General features: G+C 40.2%; 1 long non-coding RNA gene across 1 annotated transcript in view; it reads right to left on the bottom strand.

Annotated features, from left to right (window-relative positions):
* Positions 1-13,002: 13,002 nt before the first annotated feature.
* The window catches only part of LOC148147952 (uncharacterized), a 39,659-nt gene continuing 31,919 nt past the window's right edge, over positions 13,003-20,742 (bottom strand). Inside the window, exon 3 of the long non-coding RNA XR_015759270.1 lies at positions 13,003-13,047. This is a non-coding gene — a long non-coding RNA (uncharacterized LOC148147952). The remainder of the gene's footprint in view (positions 13,048-20,742) is intronic.

Genomic DNA, 20,742 nt, shown 5'->3' on the forward strand with positions numbered 1-20,742 from the left:
TCTCCTGCATCGTCAGTCCTCAATTTCTCCTAGTTCAGTCTCTTTGATCTACAAATGCAAGAACTAGTGAGGCATCAAAGAGTCAGTAGTTTATTCAAATTCAGTTGTGATAACTATAGTTTACGGGTAAATTAATTCTGGAATTCGTAAATAATTAATTGGATAACCGTTAACAGATATCAGCAGAAAATGAATACCCATGTTCAGTCTGGCCTTGATTTATATCAGGTGCACTTTAGAAATGAAAATAATATTTTTAATGATAAAATCTTCTGACAAAGTAATACAAATCAAAGCAATATATTCCAAACAGAAGACAAATTAAAAATAAATTGGAAGACTAAAAAGAACTTTCCAGATGTAGGCAACACCCTTTTTTTTCAGTGCTTCTGCCCATTATTACAGGGATTTTGCCTGATGTATAAATGTATGTGTTTCTCTATTCTAAGCTAGCCAATACATAAGCAACAGAAGAATTACCCAGAGAAAATGCTCAAACTTTGCACATGTGCCAATATCTAATGAAAGTAGTGCCTGTGTCAATTGACAAATCATTAATCTAAGAAGAAAATATCTTGCTGAACATTATGACTGAATTTTAAAGAAATACCTTTGTAGCATTGTGAAGGATCAGTGCAATCAAATTGAATTGGACTTCCGTGCTATAATTTTGTTCCTGACTTTTCCCTGTACTCTATCTGTGCTGCAGCAATTGTTTTTGAAAATGTGTGATTGATGCTCTTGGGAGCACAGCTGGAAATTTATTTGAACATCAGTTTAGTGAGTAATAAAGAATGAGCAATCACATGGATATTGTGCGGTTTCTTGAATATTTTAATGTAGTTTCGTGAAACCAGGGACAGAACTATTTTGGTAAACAATCCAATTATGTGGTATTTTCACTCTGTTTTTTGTTTCTTCATAACCACATTACGTCCAGTTTAAGATGTGGCATAAGAATCAAAGAAACCATCGATGTGCTTTGCCCATTATGAGTTAAACCAAATTAAGTGTCACTTCAATCCTGGTCACTAACTGAAAATGACACACTATAGACTTTTTTTACCACAATTGCAAAATCTCATTTGAGTCAAAATAAGATTAATTTCAAATGAAATGATAATAACCAACTGAAAGAAACATACAATTGATGAAGACTGATTTAAGATTTCAGATTTAACAATTCACATGGATTATTGGGAATTTGAGTTCTAAAGTAGAGGAACTGATTCCTGGGATGGCAGGACAGACATATGAAGAAAGATTAACTCAGTTTGGACTATTTTCACTGGAGTTCAGATGAATGAGGGGTATCTCACAGAAACCTATAAAATTCTATCAGGATCAGGCAGGGGAAACACGGGAAGGATGTTCCCAATGATGGGTGAGTCTAGAACCGGGGGTCACAGTTTCAGGATATAGGATAGGCCGCTTAAGATTGAGACCAAGAAGAAATTTGTTCACACAGAGTGGAGAGCCCATCCATGGAATTCTTTGCCACAGAAAGCAGTTGAGGCCAAAACATTAAATGTTTCAAGAAGCCCTTCATTCCTGATGAAGGGCTTATGCCCAAAATGTTGACTCTCCTGCACCTCGGATGCTGCCTGACCGGCTGTGCGTTTCCAGCACCACACTCTTCAACTCTGACCTCCAGCATCTGCAGTCTTCACTTTCGCCTTGTCTTAAGAAGGAGTTAGATATAATTCTTTGAGTTAAAGAGATCAACGGATATGGAAGAAAGTGAGCTGGATGATCAGCCATGATCATATAGAATGGAAGGGAAGGCCTTTCAGGGCTGAAGAGCTTACTGCTGCTCCTATTTTCTATGTTTCTATGTTTCTTTAAAGATGAATATCTATGTTCTATGTTCTATAATTTGAGGGTGCATACATGAGGATCAGTGGTCGGCACAACATCGTGGGCTGAAGGGCTGTGCTGTACTGATTTATGTTGAATGATTAGTGCATGACTTTAAATTTGATTTGTATTTCAGTATTGTGTGTGTCAAGAAGGGTAAAATATAGCTTTTAGTTTAATTTTTGATGTGTTCTGAGAGTGGTGATGGGTGTCTGCAGGTTTATTTTGTTGACATTCAATTTGATGGGCTCTTTAAAGCCCTTTATGTGCATAGTTCAGTTCGATAAAAGAATACTGTAGAAGAGAGAAAAAAGACTGCTGCTGCTTAGTGGCAGGAATTTAAGGACATAAAGTCAGAACAGTTCAAAAGCAGGCAGACGGTGCACACAGTTGACAAAGTGTGGAACTGCAAAAAACACAGCAAGTCAAGCAGCAATAGAGGAGCAGGACTCATAAAAGGTCCCAATCTGAAATGACAACTCTCCTGCTCCCCTGATGTTGCTTGACCTGCTGTGTATTTTCCATGATTAAATTAGAGATTAGATTCCCTACAGTGTGGAAACAGGCCCTTTGGCCCAACCAGTCCACACCGACCCTCAGAAGAGTAACCCACCCAGACCCATTTCCCTCTGACTAATGCACCCTGTACTATGGGCAATTAGCATGACCAATTCACCTGACCTGCACATCTTTAGACTGTGGTAGGAAACCGGACCATCTGGATGAAACCCACGCAGACACGGGGAAAACATGCAAACTCCACACAGATAGTCACCCAAGGCTGGAATTGAATCTGGGACCAGGGTGCTGTGAGGGAGCAGTGCTAACCACTGAGCCACCGTGCTGCCCCCATCTCCACACTTAATCAGCTCTGACTTTCCAGCAGCATCTGCAGTCCTCACTAATTTCCAAGGCAGCGCACAGAGTCATTCAGAGAGAAACAGTCTGTAACAGCAGAAATGCTGTTGGTTTAGCAGTTTCTAAAATAGTCAGGGCAGAATGGATAAAACTTCTGAGTTACATGGAAGAAATCCAGAAAGTAAAATTGTTGAGATATGAAGTTACTGGACTTATCTTCAATAATAAAAGAGCATTAGCAAGAATCTCAGGAACAGACATTAAAATATCATTAAGTGCAGAGATTTACTGAAAGAAAACTGATTACAGTCCTGCCAACTAATCAAGAGCTATAAAGCTGATGAGACATTGGACAAGTCAAATCACAGAGCAAAAGTTGACTTGGAAGATCAAAAGTTTAATTTTTTACAGTCAGTTGCTTTGGTGTTAAGTCACTGAATATATTCACATGATGCTGTCCATTTTCATTAACACAATGACACAATGTTTATTACACAAATACAAAAGAAACAAAGAAAAGCTGTATCACCGTTTAGAAAGCTCTTTAACACAAGTAGCAAAACAAAGTTTCAACCTGTTCCCAACAATATAGTTTTAGAGATAAACAATTCCATAAGAATGTCTCTCTTGTCTCAACTCACTCGTTTCCCAGTTAAATCATAGAATCCCTACAGTGTGGAAGCAGGCCCTTTGGCCCATTAAGTTCACACTGACCCTCTGGAGACCTTCCCTATAATGCTTCATTTCCATAGTCTGCACACCACCTGGACATTATGGGACAATTTTGCATAGCCAATCCACCTAACCAGCACATCTTTGGACTGTGGGAGAAAACCAGCATAGATACAGGAAGATCGTGCAAACTTCACATTGTCGGCCAAGGTGAAAGCCAACCCACATCCCTCATGTTGTGAGGCAGCAGTGCTAACCACTGAGCCACCATGCTGCCCAGAAGATGCATTCAATAAAATAACATCTGTAATTGTGGGTTATTTTCACCTGCGTATAGTTTGAGTAAATCAAATTAATACAGTGTATAGGGGATGATTTTTCTGGAGCAATACATTGAAGAACCAACCAAAGAACAGGCAATCCTTGACCATGCATTGTGTAATAAGAAGAGAAACATTGGTAATCTAGTTTTGCAAAATAATTTAGGGATGAGCAATCATAGTCTGACGGAATTGCTTGTCAAGATGGAGAGTGATGTGATCGGAGACAAGGATCCTGAAACTAATTGGAGGAAATTACAATATCATGAGGTATATGAGTTTGTTATGATAGGTTAAGGTACATTACTTAAAGGGGTAATGATGAAAAATCAAGAGCAAACTTTCAAAGAACACGTGGGTGAACTGCAATGATGATTCATTCCTCCCTGACACAAATGTAACATGGGAAATCTGGATAATCCATAGCTTATGAGGGATATCAGAAATAGTGTTAGATCCAAGAAAGAGGCATGCAAACTGGCCTTAAAAAACAGCTAACCTGAGGAGTGGGAGCAGTTCAGAATTCAGAAAAGGAAAAGAAAGCATGTGAGTAAGCTTGCAGAGAATATAAAAACTGACTGTAAAAGTTTCTACATGTGAAGAGATAAGATTGGTGGAACAAAAGTAAGTGGCTTATAGTCCCTTACAGTTATAACGTGGAGCAAAGAAACGCTGACCAACTAAATATATAAATTGGTCCCGTGTTCACAAAGAGGATCCTAATAATTTACCAAAAATGTCTAGAGATCACAGAATTTTAGTAAGAGGGAAGAACTGAAGGAAATCAGTATTAGTAGGGAAATCGTGTTGGGGAAATTAATAATATTGAAAGCAGATAAATCCCTAGGGCCTGATAATCTACCTTCCAGAGTACTTCAGGAAGTGGTTGTAGAAATAGTAAACATAACATCCAAGATTCTCTAGACTCTGGAACCATTCGTATAGATTGGAGGGTAGCGAATGTAAACCCACTACTTAAAAGCTGATAGCCACCTATTCTCTAGCTTCCTGAATGCCCCTAACATGCAATGTGAACACTAAACATGCTATCCACGGAGTTCTCTGCCTCATAAATGTGCCACAATGACTCCAACAGCCACTCAAGCTCCAAGATCCTGCCCTTCAAGCTAGTGCAGCCAGTGACACTTCCTGCACATGTGCTTACTTAGGCTATGCAAAGTGAGCCTGACTCCCCACTCGCCACAGGACAGGCATTCTGCTTGGCTGATAACTCCTGCACAGTCTCAGCTTACTTTTTTTTATTATTTGCTATAAACTAATTTTTACTAAGTCAGAGTTTCCTCACAATGCCCCCATTTTGAGGGTTGAAAATTGTCACAACTCCTCAGTGAGAACCAAGGAAGCATGTCCCTGTTATAGAGGGAGTGCAGATGTTTTCTAAACTCAGTCAGAGGATCATTGTGGCCATTGCTGACTTGGAGTTCAGAACCTGGTTATTTTAGCACAGGGCTTAAAAGTTATATTTTTCAAAATTCAATGTCTTTGGAAATCGGTCCCTAATAGCAGTAGAGTCATAGAGAAGTACAGCATGAAAACAGACCCTTGGTTCCAACACAATCTGCCAGCACCCAGCCCATATCCTTCCTACTCATATATCCATCCAAATGCCTCTTAAATGTTGGAATTGTACCAGCCTCCACCACTTCCTCTGGTAGCTCATTCCATACACGTACCACCCACTGTGTGAAAAAGTTGTCCCTTAGGTCTGTTTTATATCTTTCCCCTCTCACTCTATGCCCTCTTGTTCTGGACTTCCCAACTCCAGGGAAAAGACTTTGTCTATTTATCCTATCCATGCCTCTCATAATTTTGTAAACCTCTATAAGGCCACCCCTCAGCCTCCGACGCTCCAGGGAAAACAGCCCCAGTCTGTTCGGCCTCTCCCTAAAGCTCAAATCCTCCAACCCTGGCTCATACAGAAACCCCTTCTCCCCCATTTTACAGAACTCCTCAGTCAGCAAGTTCAATTTCTTGCAATAATCATTACTTTAACCAATTACCTTCCTCCAATGTATCAAAATTCCACTTCGACTCTAATTCCCCAAGTAATTACTTTGCCTCATCTTGCACTTTCTGCTCCTTACTGATCCTTTACTGCTGCTTGGTCCCATTTCCAGCTGACCCCGTACCTTCTCTTCAAACCTGGTGTAACTCAGTTCCAGTGTTTTTCCTCTGTGACAAGCAGAATGTGTTGTGGGGAGAGAAAAATTGCAGTAGTTTGCTAATAGTTATGTTTGTTAATCTCACAGGGCAGGAGAACATCCAACTTCAGCATTTGCTCAAATTCCACATTATCAAAGACTGGCAGGATAATGTTGGATTGCCAACCAAGCATCATCACATCATATTTTATAGAAGCATTGGCTAGGGCACTGATTTGTGGCTGTAAAATTTAGCCCTGTATGTTACATTAGTTAAGTGTTCAATGAGTTGGATTTCACAATCCCTTGCCAACAGGTTTAAAGGTAATGATGGAGGTGCTCGTTGAAGGGGGATGTTGGCTCATAAATTCCAGCGCTTGCTTTTACTGCTGCCAATCCACCCTGAAATGTTACGAGTCGCAGAGGAGACTTCAGATGGCCTGACCATCCCTGGGCCTATGAAGGCCCTCTGGTGATGAAATAATAGCTGCTGGGATCACAAAAAGCTACTAACCATCCGTCAAGTACTTGCAATCCACATCAAAGATTTGAATCCAGTAACTGAATGAAGGGTTTCTAAATTTGCCAATAGTGCTAAAAAATGGAGGAAAGTAATTGTCAAATGAAACAGAGTGTTTGTGCAGAGATATAGACAGATTAAATCCAGAAATACATCCAGGGAAGTTATTTGGGTTGAACTGAGAAATAAGAAAGGGATGATCATGTTATTGGGATTGTATTATATACTCCCTAATAGACAGATGGAAATTGAGAAACAGATTTGTAAGGAGATCTCAGTTATCTGTAAGAATAATAGGGCGGTTGTGGTAGGGGAATTTAAATTTCCAAACATAGACTGGGCTTGTCATAGTGTTAAAGGTTTAGCTGGAGAGTCATGATTTGGAGACTGGGGTGGACTGGGGTGTACAATGATAAAAATCACATAACACCAGGTTATAGTCCAACAGGATTATTTGGAAGCTTCCCACTGGAGCACTGCTCCTCCATGCTTCTCCACAACCACCTGACGAAGGAACAACGCTCCGAAAGCCAGTGCTTCCAAATAAACTTGTTGGACAATAAACTGGTGTTGTGTAATTTTTAACTTAGATGGAGAGGAATTTGTTAGGCATGTACAAGAAAATGTTTTGATTCAACATGCATGTAACTACTAGAGAAGGTGCAAAACTTGACCTACTCTAGGGAAATAAGGAAGGGTAGGTGACTGAGGTGTCAGTACTGGAGCACTTTGGGGCCAGCAACCATAATTCTATTAGTTTTAAAATAGTGAGGGAAGAGGATAGACCAAATCTAAAAGTTGAAGTTCTAAATTGGAGGAAGGCTAATTTTGACGGTACTAGGCAAGAACGTTCAAAAGCATATTGGGGGGCAGATGTTCATAGGTAAAGGGATGGCTGGAAAATGGGAAGCCTTAAGAAATCAGATAATGAGAGTCCAGAGACAGTATATTCTTGTTAGGGTAAAAGGAAAGGCTGGTAGGCGTAGGAAATGCTGGATGACTAGAGAAATTGAGGTTTTGGTTGAGAAAAAGAAGGAAGCATATGTAAGGTATAGACAGGATAGATCGAATGAATCCTTAGAAGAGTATAAAGGCAGTAGGAGTATACTTAACAGGGAAATCAGGAGGGCAAAAACGGGACATGAGATAGCTTTGGCAAACAGGGTTAAGGAGAATCCAAAGGGTTTTTACAAATACATAAAGGACAAAAAGGTAACTAGAGAGAGAATAGGATCCCTCAAAGATCAGAAATGCACCTTTTGTGTGGAACCGCAGGAGATGGGGAGATACTAAATTAGTATTTTACATCAGTGTTTACATCAGTGGAAAAGGACATGGAAGATACAGAATGTAGGGAAACAGATGGTGACATCTTGAAAAATGTCCATATTACAGAGGAGGGAGTGCTGGATGTATTGAAACGCATAAAAATGGATAAATCCCCAGGACCTGATCAGATGTAACCGAGAACTCTGTGGGAAGCTAGGGAAGTGATTGCTGGGCCTCTTGTTGAGATATTTGTATCATCGATAGTCACAGGTAAGGTGCTGGAAGACTGTAGGTTGGCTAAGTTGGTGCTACTGTTTAAGAAGGGTGGTAAGGACAAGCCAGGGAACTATAGACCAGTGAGCTTGACATCGTGGGCAAGTTGTTGGAGGGAATCCTGAGGGACAGGATGTACATGTATTTGGAAAGGCAAGGACTGATTAACGATAGTCAACATGGCTTTGTGCATGGGAAATCATGTCTCACAAACTTGACTGAGTTTTTTGAAGAAGTAACAAAGAGGATTACTGAGAGCAGAGCAGTAGACATGATCTATATGGAATTCAGTAAGGCATTCGACAAGGTTCCCCATGGAAGACTGGTTAGCAAGGTTAGATCTCATGGAATACAGGGAGAACTAGCCATTTGGATACAGAACTGGCTCAAAGGTAGAAGACAGAGGGTGGTGGTGGAGAGTTGTTTTTCAGACTGGAGGCCTGTGACCAGTGGAGTGCTACAAGGATCGATGCAAGGGGAATTGAATAGAAAAGCAGGGATTGCTTTTGTACAGGACATTGGTGAGACCACATCTGGAGTACTGACTGTGTACCACTTTGGTCCCCAATTTTTGAATGGGACTTAACTGTATTAGGAACAATTCAGTAAAGATTCATTGAACATATTCCTGGGATGAAGGGCTTATCCTATGAAAAGAATGTTGAGCTTATTCCAATTGGAGTTTAGAAAAATGAGAGTTTAGAATTATTGAAGCACATATGATCCTGAAGGGACATGATTGGGTGGATTCATGGAGGATGTTTTCTTTTGCAAGAGAGACAGAGAGTAGGGTATATAGTTCAAGCATAAGGGAGTTTCTTTGTAAGGCAGATACAAAGAGAATCTCTTTTCTTTTAGTGTGCCTTATAATGTAAAATTTTCCTCCCCAGAAAACAGTGGAAGCAGTATTATTGAAGTTATTCAAGGCACTGAACAAAACTACACCATGTTCTTTGCAGCCTGCAACACATTATCAATGAGGATGAGCACCTCACCAAAACCTACCCCACACCTCCACTTCTCATATTTAAACAACCGCCAAACTTCAAACAGCTCATTGTTTGCAGAAAACTGCCCGGCTTTCAGGACAACACCATACAACCTTGTCACAGCAGACGCTGCAAGATGTGTCAGAGTGTCGACATGGATACTACCATTACACATGGGGACATCATCCACCATGTACGTGGCAGGTATTCATGTGACTCTGCCAACATTGTCTATCACAAATGCTGCAGGCAAGGATGCCCTGGGGCATGGTACATTGGCAAGACCGAGCAGAGGCTACGGCAACAGATGAATGGACACTGCACCACAATCAAAGACAGGCGTGTTCCCTCCCAGTCGGAGGACACTTCAGCAGTCTGGGACATTTGACCTCGGACCTGCGGGTGACCATCCTCCAAGGTGGACTTTGGGACGGGCAATGCAAAGTGGCCGAGCAGAGACTAATAGCCATGTTTGGTACCCATGGAGGTGACTTCAACTGGGACCTTAGGTTTATGTCACATTACAGGTGACCCCACTGCACTACACACTCCCTCTCTCTCTCTCTCACACACACACACACTCACAGAATTATGCCCCTTTACACTCACACTCACACACATACACATACAAATGCACACACTCTCTCACAAACACTCACAATCCCCCCCCAGACACACACCCACACACATAAATACACACACACACACATTGTGTAGTGAATTTGTACTTGCAGAATTATATTTCATTTTGCTCAAAAACTGCATGAATCCATGTAAGGTTCTGTAAATGTTTTTTTTGAAATAGAATCAGTCTGAACATTGTGACACAGACAGACAGACTTTAACCTCACATCTTCAATCCATTATCTGAGACGACATGACACCTACTGTTAAAGTTCACTTGAGAATGTAACTTTAAAGAAAGGTTCTGGATTTACATATAAAAGAACTGAAACAACATGGTCATTCTAAAAGATGAGAGACTTCACAAACAATCCAGGTCTTTTTCAATATATCATTTCAGTATTGTGTGATTTTTAACATTGAAGGCACTGCGAAATAGAATGTTGGTGGAAAGAGATTCAAAGGTAATGGGGCAGATGGGAAAATAGGTTCAGACCACATCCAGATTAATCATGGTCAAGGAGATTGGCAAGTGAATGGCTGACCACTCCATTCTTATGTTTCTCTCTGAGGCAGGACCTCCTGTCCCTGAGGGATGGAAATCTCACCTCCAGCTTATTAATGGCATTGATCAAATGACAGAAGGGTAGCTGTCCTTCCCATGGTGGGCTCCTGGTACAGTCCCTATGTTTGTCTCTTACTTTCTTGAACATCCTGTGAAATGGAAGTTTATCTGATTTCCTTTCATCCACCTACAGGTTTTTATGCTGACATATATGCCCTTGCATATGAGAAATTAAGTTTTAAAAAATGAGGAAAGGACCAGAATTCCATAACCACCACAGGAGTAAGGTGGAAGGCAGCTATAATATCTCAGGGTGAGATGGCAACTCAATGCTATGCTAGGGCCATTCCTTTCCTGCAGGTATTTCATTTGCCTGCTTTTGACCATTAAGGCCTTTAAGTGATTATAAAAACCATAGAAGGACTTGACCCCACATCTAAAAGAGGCAATGGAAAAGGGAATCAGGGAGAAAGCAAGGAAGTGAATAATCAGGAAAACAGAAAGAATAAGAACAAAAGTTGACAAATTTCTAAAAAGCAAAAGTTTAAGGGCAGATTTGAATTGCCACCTGCCCAGAGTAAATCAGATGCTGGCAGTGTCAAAGTGCCATCAGTCCATTTACCACACTGGGTACACTGCCTGTCTAAGGTATAGGGTCCTGAAATGTTTGGACAAGGAGGAGACATTTCCTGCTCCATATATAACACCCTCCCGCCAGGATTTCTTTCACTACAGTTTCTGAAACAAGCTGCATGTGATCCACAGACCCCTCCACCACCAAGGTACCTCAGTGAAACAATTTGGAATACGCAACTTACCAGTTGCATGCAAATAAGGCCTCATATCTCATGGCAATTGTGTGGAAGTCATGATATGCTCCTTCTGCCCAATGACTGTCCACTGAGCTTCAAACAGTTAAAATGGTCATGAGGCATGAAACATCTACTATGCGTTATCTCAGATGCTTTTTCCCGCCTTAATTTCTGTCATCATGGATTCAAATGGATTCATATTTGATTGACATCGACACTGTTTACTTTGTTAATAGATCATAATTCTTCAAAGTCAGTAACAATATCAAGCTCCCAGTAATTATATTCCCAGAATTGATAAACTTTCTTACTCAATTTTAATTTTTCCACTGTTACTATGTAGTGTATATTTGCTTTCCACCTTGAACATTGTTAAGAATTTTTTTATCATAAATGAACTAAAGTTATGTAATTAAATGTAAGTACAAGTAAACTGCAAAAATTAGGTGACCCATTGATCAAATTTTGAGAGCATATTGCATGAGTCTCAAATAAGCACAAGAACAACCATTTTGACAAGACAAAGCAAAGGCCAAACTGCATGGGAATTGAAGCCAATGCACGATTGACTGGGGCCATTGTTTTGGTGGTTTTCTTTTACTGAGTAGAAGGATAATTTCTGTATTGAAATGAAACTCTTGCATTAATTTCAGACTGAGACACTTATGTTTATTTGCGTTAGTTCCAATTGTCAATGCTGGAATTCCAACAGTCAAGAGCTTTCGAACCAAAAGTCTTAAATTGGACCCAAGACACTGGTGAAAACAGGCTCAGAAAGGGAAATGTGCCAATATTTTGTAGATTTCACGGGAGGAAAAACATTTCTAACTTCACAACACAACGGCAGGCTGATGTCAACTTATGTTCATGGAATCATTTCTGGGGCCTACTGCAGTCAGCAATTCATATGGCTAAACTTGTGCAAGGGTATCTTTTTTGGTGAATATCCCTCAGCATTTTCCCCCAATGAGCTGCCAATTCATGCCTAGTTCAGGGTGCTAAGGCGGGTGCTACACCCACTTCCTTAACGAAACTGAGATTTACTATCAGAGGAAAGCACATGGAGTGAATTTGTTATATTCCTAGTCTGTTTGGCTGTCTTAAGAAAAAACATTCTGAAGTTAAAGATTTCTCTTGACTTAACTCAGAATCCATGGAAGGGAAATTTATTTTACACTTAAATATCGTTGTCTTAAAGCAAAATTTAGCCATCAAAGAACTTTTACAAATGGGTTGATCTATATTCCACTTCAATTTGTCTGCCTTCATTGCACATCCTTATATCTATCCTGCCAAATAGATTTAAATATTGATGCGACGTGCATTGATTTTTCATTAGGTTTCATTCAATTTATTGTGCTATGCAGTAGTTTACAATTACTCTACAAATTAAAAAAAATGAGAATATGGGATTGCTTAAAATTAATAGTTGTCATTGCTGAGAATATAAGATTATGTCAAAACCAAGAGCTTTCTTGCTTTGGATTGGCAATCATTTGTTGTCAATGAAACGAACATCACTTCCCGAGAATGTATTTGAAGCTTGATTGCATGAACAAAATTTCAATTTCACCACTAACCAACAAGCTTAGACATATAAGAAGTTTTAAAACTATTGCCAGTTTACACGTTAAGAAAAGGTGTTTAAAAGTTTGCTGAAAAGGTGTTTAAAAGTTTGTTTCTTTTAATGTTAACTACCTACCAAACTAAGCAAGATTTTTATTTACCACTTTTTATTGTAGATTTAGCTGCCATTATTTACCATTGTAAAAGAGAGATAATATTTAAAGTAATTTTTACAAACTGTGTCACTAGGGCGGCACGGTGGCTCAGTGGTCAGCACTGCAGCCTCACAGCACCAGGGACCCAGGCTCAATTCTGGCCTCGGGCAACTGTCTGTGTGGAGTTTGCACATTCTCCCCGTGTCTGCATGGGTTTCCTCAGGGTGCTCTGGTTTCCTTCCACAGTCCAAAGGTGTAGAGATCAGGTGAATTGGCCATGCTAAATTGCCCATAGCATTCGGTACATTAGTCAGAGGGAAATGGGTCTGGGTGGGTTGCTCTTTGGAGGGTCGGTGTGGTCTTGTTGGGCTGAAGGACCGGCTTCCACACTGTAGGTAATCTAATCTAGACATGAGGCAATAGATGATTAATTAAGATAGTTGAACATTAGTCTTTATAGCTTAAAGAGTTAACAATAATGGATGAGCCTCTGGGGCACACATCTTTCGTGAAAGAATAGCTATTCTATTGATAAATTGATGTTTCAATCAATGAATACTTGAATGATTTGCATGGATCATGCCCCAGTAGGAATATTTACAGACAATAAGTTTAAATAATAAGCTTAAAAATAATAATTTAAGGATGAAAGTATTATTGCTCTCAGTAGCAGAAAAAAATGCATCTACAAGATGCATTGCAGCACTCCTCTGGGCTTTACAAAACACTGTGGGCTGTTATCACAACACCATATTCACAGAATTATTTCTTGGCTCACCTGCAGGCCACAGTTCATATGGTCAAAATTGTGCTAGGATACCTTGTTGGCGAATGTATCTCACCTGATTTACAAAGAGATCTTGGAGTGCAGGTTCATAGCTCCTTGAAAATGGACTCACAGGTAGATAGGACAGTGAAGAAGGCGTTTGGTTAGCTTTCCTTTATTGGTCAGAGTATTAGGCGTAGGAGTTGGGAAGTCATGTTGTGGCTGTAAATGACATTGGTTCGGCCACTCTTGGAATATTGCGTGCAATTCTGGTCTTCTTCCTATCAGAAGGATGTCATGAAACTTGAAAGGGTTTAGAAAAGATGTACAAGGATATTGCCAGGTTTGGCAGATTTGAGCTTTAGGGAGAGGCTGAACTGACTGGGGCTGTTTTTCCTGGAGCATCGGAAGCTGAAGGGTGACTTTACAAAGGTTTATAAAATCATGAGGGGCATGGATAGGATAAATAGACAAAGTTTTTTTTTCCCCTGGAATGGGGGAGTCCAAAACTAGAGGGCATAGGAGAGGGGAAAGATACAAAAGAGACCTAAGGGGCAACGTTTTTTATGCAGAGGGTTGTACGTGTATGGAACAAGTTGCCAGAAGAGGTGGTGGAGGCTCGTACAATTGCAACATTTAAAAGGCATCTGGATGGGTATATGAATAGAATGGGCTTGGAGCCTTATGGACCAGGTGCTGCCAGGTGGGACTAGATTGGGTTGGGCTATCTGGTCGGCATGGACAAGTTGGACCGAAGGGTCTGTTTCCATGTTGTATATCTCTATGACTCTATGTTGACAAGTTGATGCTTCAGATGTTGCAGATTCACACCTGGTTTGAGACACTAAGCAATTTAGGTCCCACTCCTGTAACTATGCTGAGGAAGAGACAACATAGAGTTAAATACTGAAGGCTGTTATACTCATGGTCTGCTTGGTTGCATCAAGAAACCATGACCACATCTCCCACATAGGAGGACAGGCCCAGCAGATGTGTGGGACACCACAACTTTGCAAGTTCTTCTCCAACTACACATTTGGAACTGTATTGCCATTCCTTCATTGTTGCTGGGCCAAAATCGTAAAACTCCCTTCGCCCTCCTAACAGCACTGTGGGTGTGTCTACACCACAGAATCTGCAATAGTTCAAGAAGACAGCTGAGCACCACCTTCTTAAGAACATTTCGAGATGAGCAGAAACTGCTGGTCTTTGATGCCGACAAGGCAATAAAAATTGTCAGAAAACATTTGCCACCAATTTATCTGGAATTTTCTTCCCTAAAAAGGATACGAACAAAAGAACATACAAACATATGATTTAGGAGCAATAGCAGACCATTTGGCCCCTCAAGCCTATTCTACCATTCCATATCAATTCCACATTCCTGCTACCCTCAATTGTGGAAGCTGAGATAATTGCAACTATTATTTGATGAAATCCAGGGATGTAGAGTGAAGGCAGATAAAAGAGATGAAGTACAGAGTAGCCATTAGCTCCTTGAAATGTAGGCTTGAAGCCTACTTCTGTTCTTATGTTACTATCTTATACAAATTCCAAGATGGATAAACTTTGCTTTAAGAGAAATATGTTTTGATGTAATATAAATGTTTCCCATATGGACAGTGAGTTATGCCAGGAGACATCTTTCTTTTTACAATCAGTTCTTTGATGCAACCAAACGAACCAGGGACATAACAGATTTCATAGTCTTTTTCATTCAGTTCTTCTTGCAGCTCAGCTTCGAAGAGTTTACCAATGTCTATCCCACGATCTGTCAATCTGCATATGTTAATATTTCAAATGAGAGCTTCCTGCCACAAGTGAATCTGACTGAAATGTGTTTTGCACAAAAGCCTTGAAATAAACAAAAGAAACTCACTCAAGGCAGATGGTTACAATTGAATAGACAAATGAGATTGATTGCATGCAACCAATTACATACATTAGTCATCAGAACAAAGGGCTGGCTGAAGCAATTTTAAATTGTGTATACACTATCTGACATTACATAAAATAAAGAAGTGCCCCCTACCGTTCGTAACTTATTTGTAGTATGTAATTATTAATCATTTCATTACAAATGCAAGTTCAGTCTGATGAACTCATTATAATTAGTCACATTTTACACATATAGTTGTAGATATTAGTGCAGGTTTTGTGTGCTGATAGTTCGTCAGTAATACTTAAGGATTTGTTTTTGTGCAGGGAGTGGATATGTGAGATATTTGGCGATATTTGTCAAATAGCAACTTTTTATAGGGGTATGTATCTTGGCCAGAGTGAAGCATCTTCACTGAGAATCAGAGGCAAGTTTAAAATACTCTATTTTACCCTACTGTATAAAATACCTGACCTAGTTTTGAAGAAGGGTCACACAAAACATTAACTCTGATTTCTCTCCACAGGTGCTGCCAGGCCTGCTGAGATTTTCAAGCAATTTCTGTTTTTGTTTAAAATAAGGTCATTCGGCGATAAGGTGTGTATCGTTAATGCAAATTCGCAGTAAAACGTTTGACGAATTAGGCACACTGTTTCTAAAGAGCAAGCTTTTAAATAATGTATTGGTTATAAAGCGATTCTGGCCCCATTAGCTTAAATGGTGCTGCGATTGCATGATTTTCATATAACATGGCACTGCACGAGAACGGAACTATTGCAGTATAGCAGAACCGACTGTACTCTAATGAGTTTAAATTAGATATAATTCATTCCAAAATAATATTCAAAGAACAAAATAAAACAGGCCAAATTAATTTGGGATTAAGGGAAAGAGAAAGGAAAAATAAAAACAGTTTTGTTAAAAAATCTCCAACGCTAATTAAATTCTAAAGGAATAACACTTCCTTTGCAAGGAATAAGTTAAAAATTTCTGGGCCAGAAAGACTGTTTTACAGTAATTATACTATCATGACAGTAGCTATCCTGAACCTCTATCTTCTAAAAATGTGCATGTCTCAGAATACAGATATTCCCCTTTAACTTTATCAGTATCGTCCAAACAAAACTAAATAGTGTCAAATGGTACCTACTAAACCTCTCTACTCCACTTGGTTTCAGCTTTCTCAGCAGTTCCAAACAATTCTGCAGCCACTATAGAAAGGGATGGGACAAACTGCACATGACATTTCTTGAGAAATAGACCAAACCAAGGAAGACGTTCTATTTAAACAACCTAGCAGTAAAATTTGACCCTTGGTCTGACTGAATCTCTCTGGGCAGCCCATACCATGTGAAAAAAGCTACTAACTGCTCTACTACCCTTTATGCCTTGATACTCCATAATGGAATTGCCTCTGAACATCTGATAGACACATCCATTATGGTTAACAAGTACTGGTTCCTACTTTTAGTTCTCAGGAGGGGACCTACACAATCAATTATAACCCGCATGAAAAGTTCTTCAAATGCGGGAATTGGTAACAAAGTATTGGTTTTATTATCGCCTGTGGCTTACCTACCATTTGGTATGTATGACACGTATGGTAAAAGTTAACCAAATCCTTGTGTATTCCAGGCCAATAAAATGTTTTAGTACCTTAGTGTGAGTGTTTCATACCCCTAGGTGACCTCCTACAGAGAGATCATGTGCTGTCTGTAACACTTCCTGGCTGTCTGTTACCCGCAACACAATCTGGTACACTTTGGCTCATTTCTCCTCTGCATTAACCTGCCATGGTCTCCATTTCCACCTTAGGATTCTATCTTTCAGATAATCCTGCAGAATATTCTCTGTCTCCCTTTCAGAGTACGCATCCACATAGATATCTTTTATCATCTTGTCTTGCTGTTGCAAGTCTCATAGCCTTTCAGGAGTAAAAACTTCTGCCTGACCCTCTGCTTGTTCAGGTTTTTCCTGCACCATTACGTCAAACAGGGTATCCGCTAACTGGACCTCAGCTCCTTCATCTTTATCTTTACTTTTCGCTTTGTGCTGTGACTAATGATAGTGGGAAAATACCAGGATATTTCTGTTTTAACTCCTCAGTTTCTTGGTCTTACTTGGGCCTCTCCACAACAAGGGGTGTCACTCCCACCTTGGATCCTGCCAAATCATTCCCAAGAACAAACTGAATTCCTGGAACCGACACTCTGTCAATCACTCCCACTGTAACTTCTCCAGTCTTAAGTTGGAAATCCAACCTCATTTTACATAGGGGAACGCTAAATTTCTGTCCATCTATCCCACAAATATCACAGATTTGGGTAACAGATCAGAAAGAGTGCATATTCACTCATCCCTTCCTATCAATGACTGGTTAGATCCTGTATCTCTCAAAATGACAACTTCTTGTTCTTCTCCCCCTATTCTTTCTGAGTAAACTTTACCCACAGAGGCAAATTCTTTGTAGAGATCAGGCACTAACTCCATACCCAACCCCTGCCCAGGCTGTGCACTCTCCTGCAGCTCCTCGGCTCTTCTTGGGGTCTCCTTTACTACCTTTACTAATGCCATTGGCTTAACTTCTTTTACTACATCTTTTCCCACAGCGCCTTTCTTTAACAACCAGTACTGTGTCTTTACGTGTTCCACTTTACCACAGTAGAAACACCTGAAGCCTTTCACCTCCTTTCCACTCTCTTGAGCTTCTTTTTTATCCTGTGGTAAATTCTTACCAGTGTTCTCTACTCTCGGTTTCGTAGTGAGGATCTCCCCTTCTCCCAGAATCCTCGCAGGATGAAATTCTGGCCAGAAGCTTGTCTTATGCACCAACATGTACTCATCTGCTAATTCTGCTGCCCTTCTCACTTCTTGAACTTTCTGTTCGCCCACGTGAATTCTTACCATCTGTGGAAGTGAGTTTTTAAACTCCTCCAGCAGAATAATCTCTCTTAAAGCCTCAAAAGTCCTATCTATTTTCAAACCATGTACTCGTCAATCAATTAAACTATGTCTAATTCTTTCAAACTCAACAAAAGTCTGACTTGGTTCCTTCTTTGTGTTTCTAAACCGCTGCCTATATGCTTCTGGTACCAATTCATAAGCACTTAAAATAGCCTGTTTAACCTCTTCATAATCTCTTGCCACCTCATCTGACAGTGCAGCCAATACCTCACTAGCTCTGCCTACCAGTTTAGTCTGAATTAGCATTACGAATAAATCCTCGGACCATTCCGTCTGCCTAGCCAATTTTTTAAATGAAATAAAGAAGGCTTCAACATCTTTCTCATCAAAATGTGGCAGAGCTTTGACATATTGATACCTTCTCTTTTAATCTCCATCCTGTTAACTTGACTTTGCTGACTAAGTCGCAACTTTTCAAGTTCAAATTCTCTCTCTTTTTGTTCAGCTAAGAACTTTCTCTCTCTTCCTTTTCTCTCTCTCTCATCCTTTTCTCTCTCTCTCTCTCTTTCTTTTCTATCTCTTTGCTCAGCCAAGAACCTTCTCTCTCTCCCTCTCTTCTCCCTCTCTCTTTCCTCTCTCTCTCATTGTTTATCGTCTAACTCCATTTTCTTCAATTGCAATTTAAGTTTCTCTGCCTCTCCTGCACTTGCCCGTTTCTCTGACACATCTACATGTTTGAATAATTCCCTTACAATTTCAGCGTTACTTTTGTCCTTGGTTAAACCCAAATCTAACCTATTTGCAAATTCTAAAAGTATGTATTTTTTTCTTTCCTTCTGTACTTTCTTGGCAAATTTGATAATCAATTTCGAAACCCCAGAACCTCTTCAGCAATTTTAAGAGCCATTTCTCTCACGTTTAATTTAATAAACCACAAGTCACCAACATTAAACAACTTGTCTCACCTACATTTTATTTAAAGATCTAGGACACTAACCTGCAAGTGTTTAAATCTGCTGAGATTTTTCGTACCCACAAATCTATTCAAATTTGTTAAACCAATTCAAATCATGGACCCAAGCCCCCAAACTGTCACAACACGGGGAAAACCCTCCTGCTTAATTTAAAACCAGCAACACAGAAAAGAATTATCCTGTGCAGTAATCTGTAATAATTTGAGTGGCCAAGAACTATTTAAAGTAAAAATGAACAACTTTATTTCTTAAAGTATAACAGAGAATAATTAACTCACAACTATCTACAATTCCTTTCTCTAACCTATCTTTTACCTTCCCTTCTCTAAATCTAGCCCGATAAAACTCCCAATTAAGATTTACAGAGAAATTCAAGTTTTAAAACCCGCCAGCGGTCAAATCTTCTTTTTATCTTCGTCAGTAGATTTGCTCTCTGTGCAAACTCCTTCTCTGGACAGGCACCTCTCAGAGAGTTCTGACTAGCAGTCTACAGCTGTTAGTCTGGTGGCAGTTCTCCCCCCAACTGTTCAATTTTCCCCGGCCTTATACTCCAAAGCATCGGATTGTGTCATTAGTTTTTAAGATTGTCAGTATACTCGATTCAAACTTGATTGGAATTTGGTAATTTTCAGGGTATGTTTAAATTGATTGGCCTAATTTGAATCTGTTTTGAAGTTTCCAGATAACTAGCTACACCTGTAGCTGAAGCTCATGTTACATGGTGTCTTATTGGGAACACTTGGTGCTGTCACTGTTAGCTTTTACTCTCTTAAAGCTATAGTCCACCCACATCACCTGAAATTTTGAGAAATAGTCTGAGGCCATATGGGCCCCATGCAGAATCTTTAACAGTGTGGCAAGGACCCATTTAAAAATCGAAATCTGGGGGATCCAAGATGGCTGAGAAGATCACACTGCAGAGTTTCGCATCACAGCACAAGCAGGACGATCCTTTAACCCGACCAACCCAGGCCATCGTGATATCTTGGGACGTCGGAAAAATCATGGAGTTCCAAGAAACTTCTAAAAATTAACTTACCTGCATTTCCAGCCATCCAGAGATGCTGAAAAAGGGAGCAGGAGCATCCGAGGCCTGGTCTGCAGTTCAGCCTGCAGGATCCTCAGAGTCAATTAATTTCCAGGCCCTGGTGAATGAGCTCTCGAAATCTCGTAATATGCTGGGGAAACAGATTGAAGAGAAGCTGGCTCCAATCTCTTGCATGCTGCAGAAGCATGAGCAGCAGTCTGGAGACCTGGAGAAGCGAACAGATGAGGTGGAGCATAGGGTCACAGTGATGGAAGCTGATGCCAGTTCATTCAAGGATAGGGTCCAAGCCCTGGAGACACTAGTCTGTAATCTGCATGACCAAGTGGATGATCTTGAGAACAGGGCAGGAGAAAAAACATTCGATCATCAATCTGCCTGAAGGTAAGGAAAGTGAGTGGCCTGCCAAATTTGTTGAGGACTGGTTGCCGAAGTTCCTTGACTTGGAGGCTGGCATGAGAGGATTGAAGATAGTGAGGGCTCAGCGGGTCGCAGCGCAGAGATCGGGTCTAGATCAACATCCTCGTCCTCT

The sequence above is a fragment of the Chiloscyllium plagiosum genome, unplaced genomic scaffold (genome assembly GCF_037043375.1).
Source record: "Chiloscyllium plagiosum isolate Xiang-an unplaced genomic scaffold, Cpla_swu_hap1 HiC_scaffold_14, whole genome shotgun sequence".
Lineage (NCBI taxonomy): Eukaryota > Metazoa > Chordata > Chondrichthyes > Orectolobiformes > Hemiscylliidae > Chiloscyllium > Chiloscyllium plagiosum.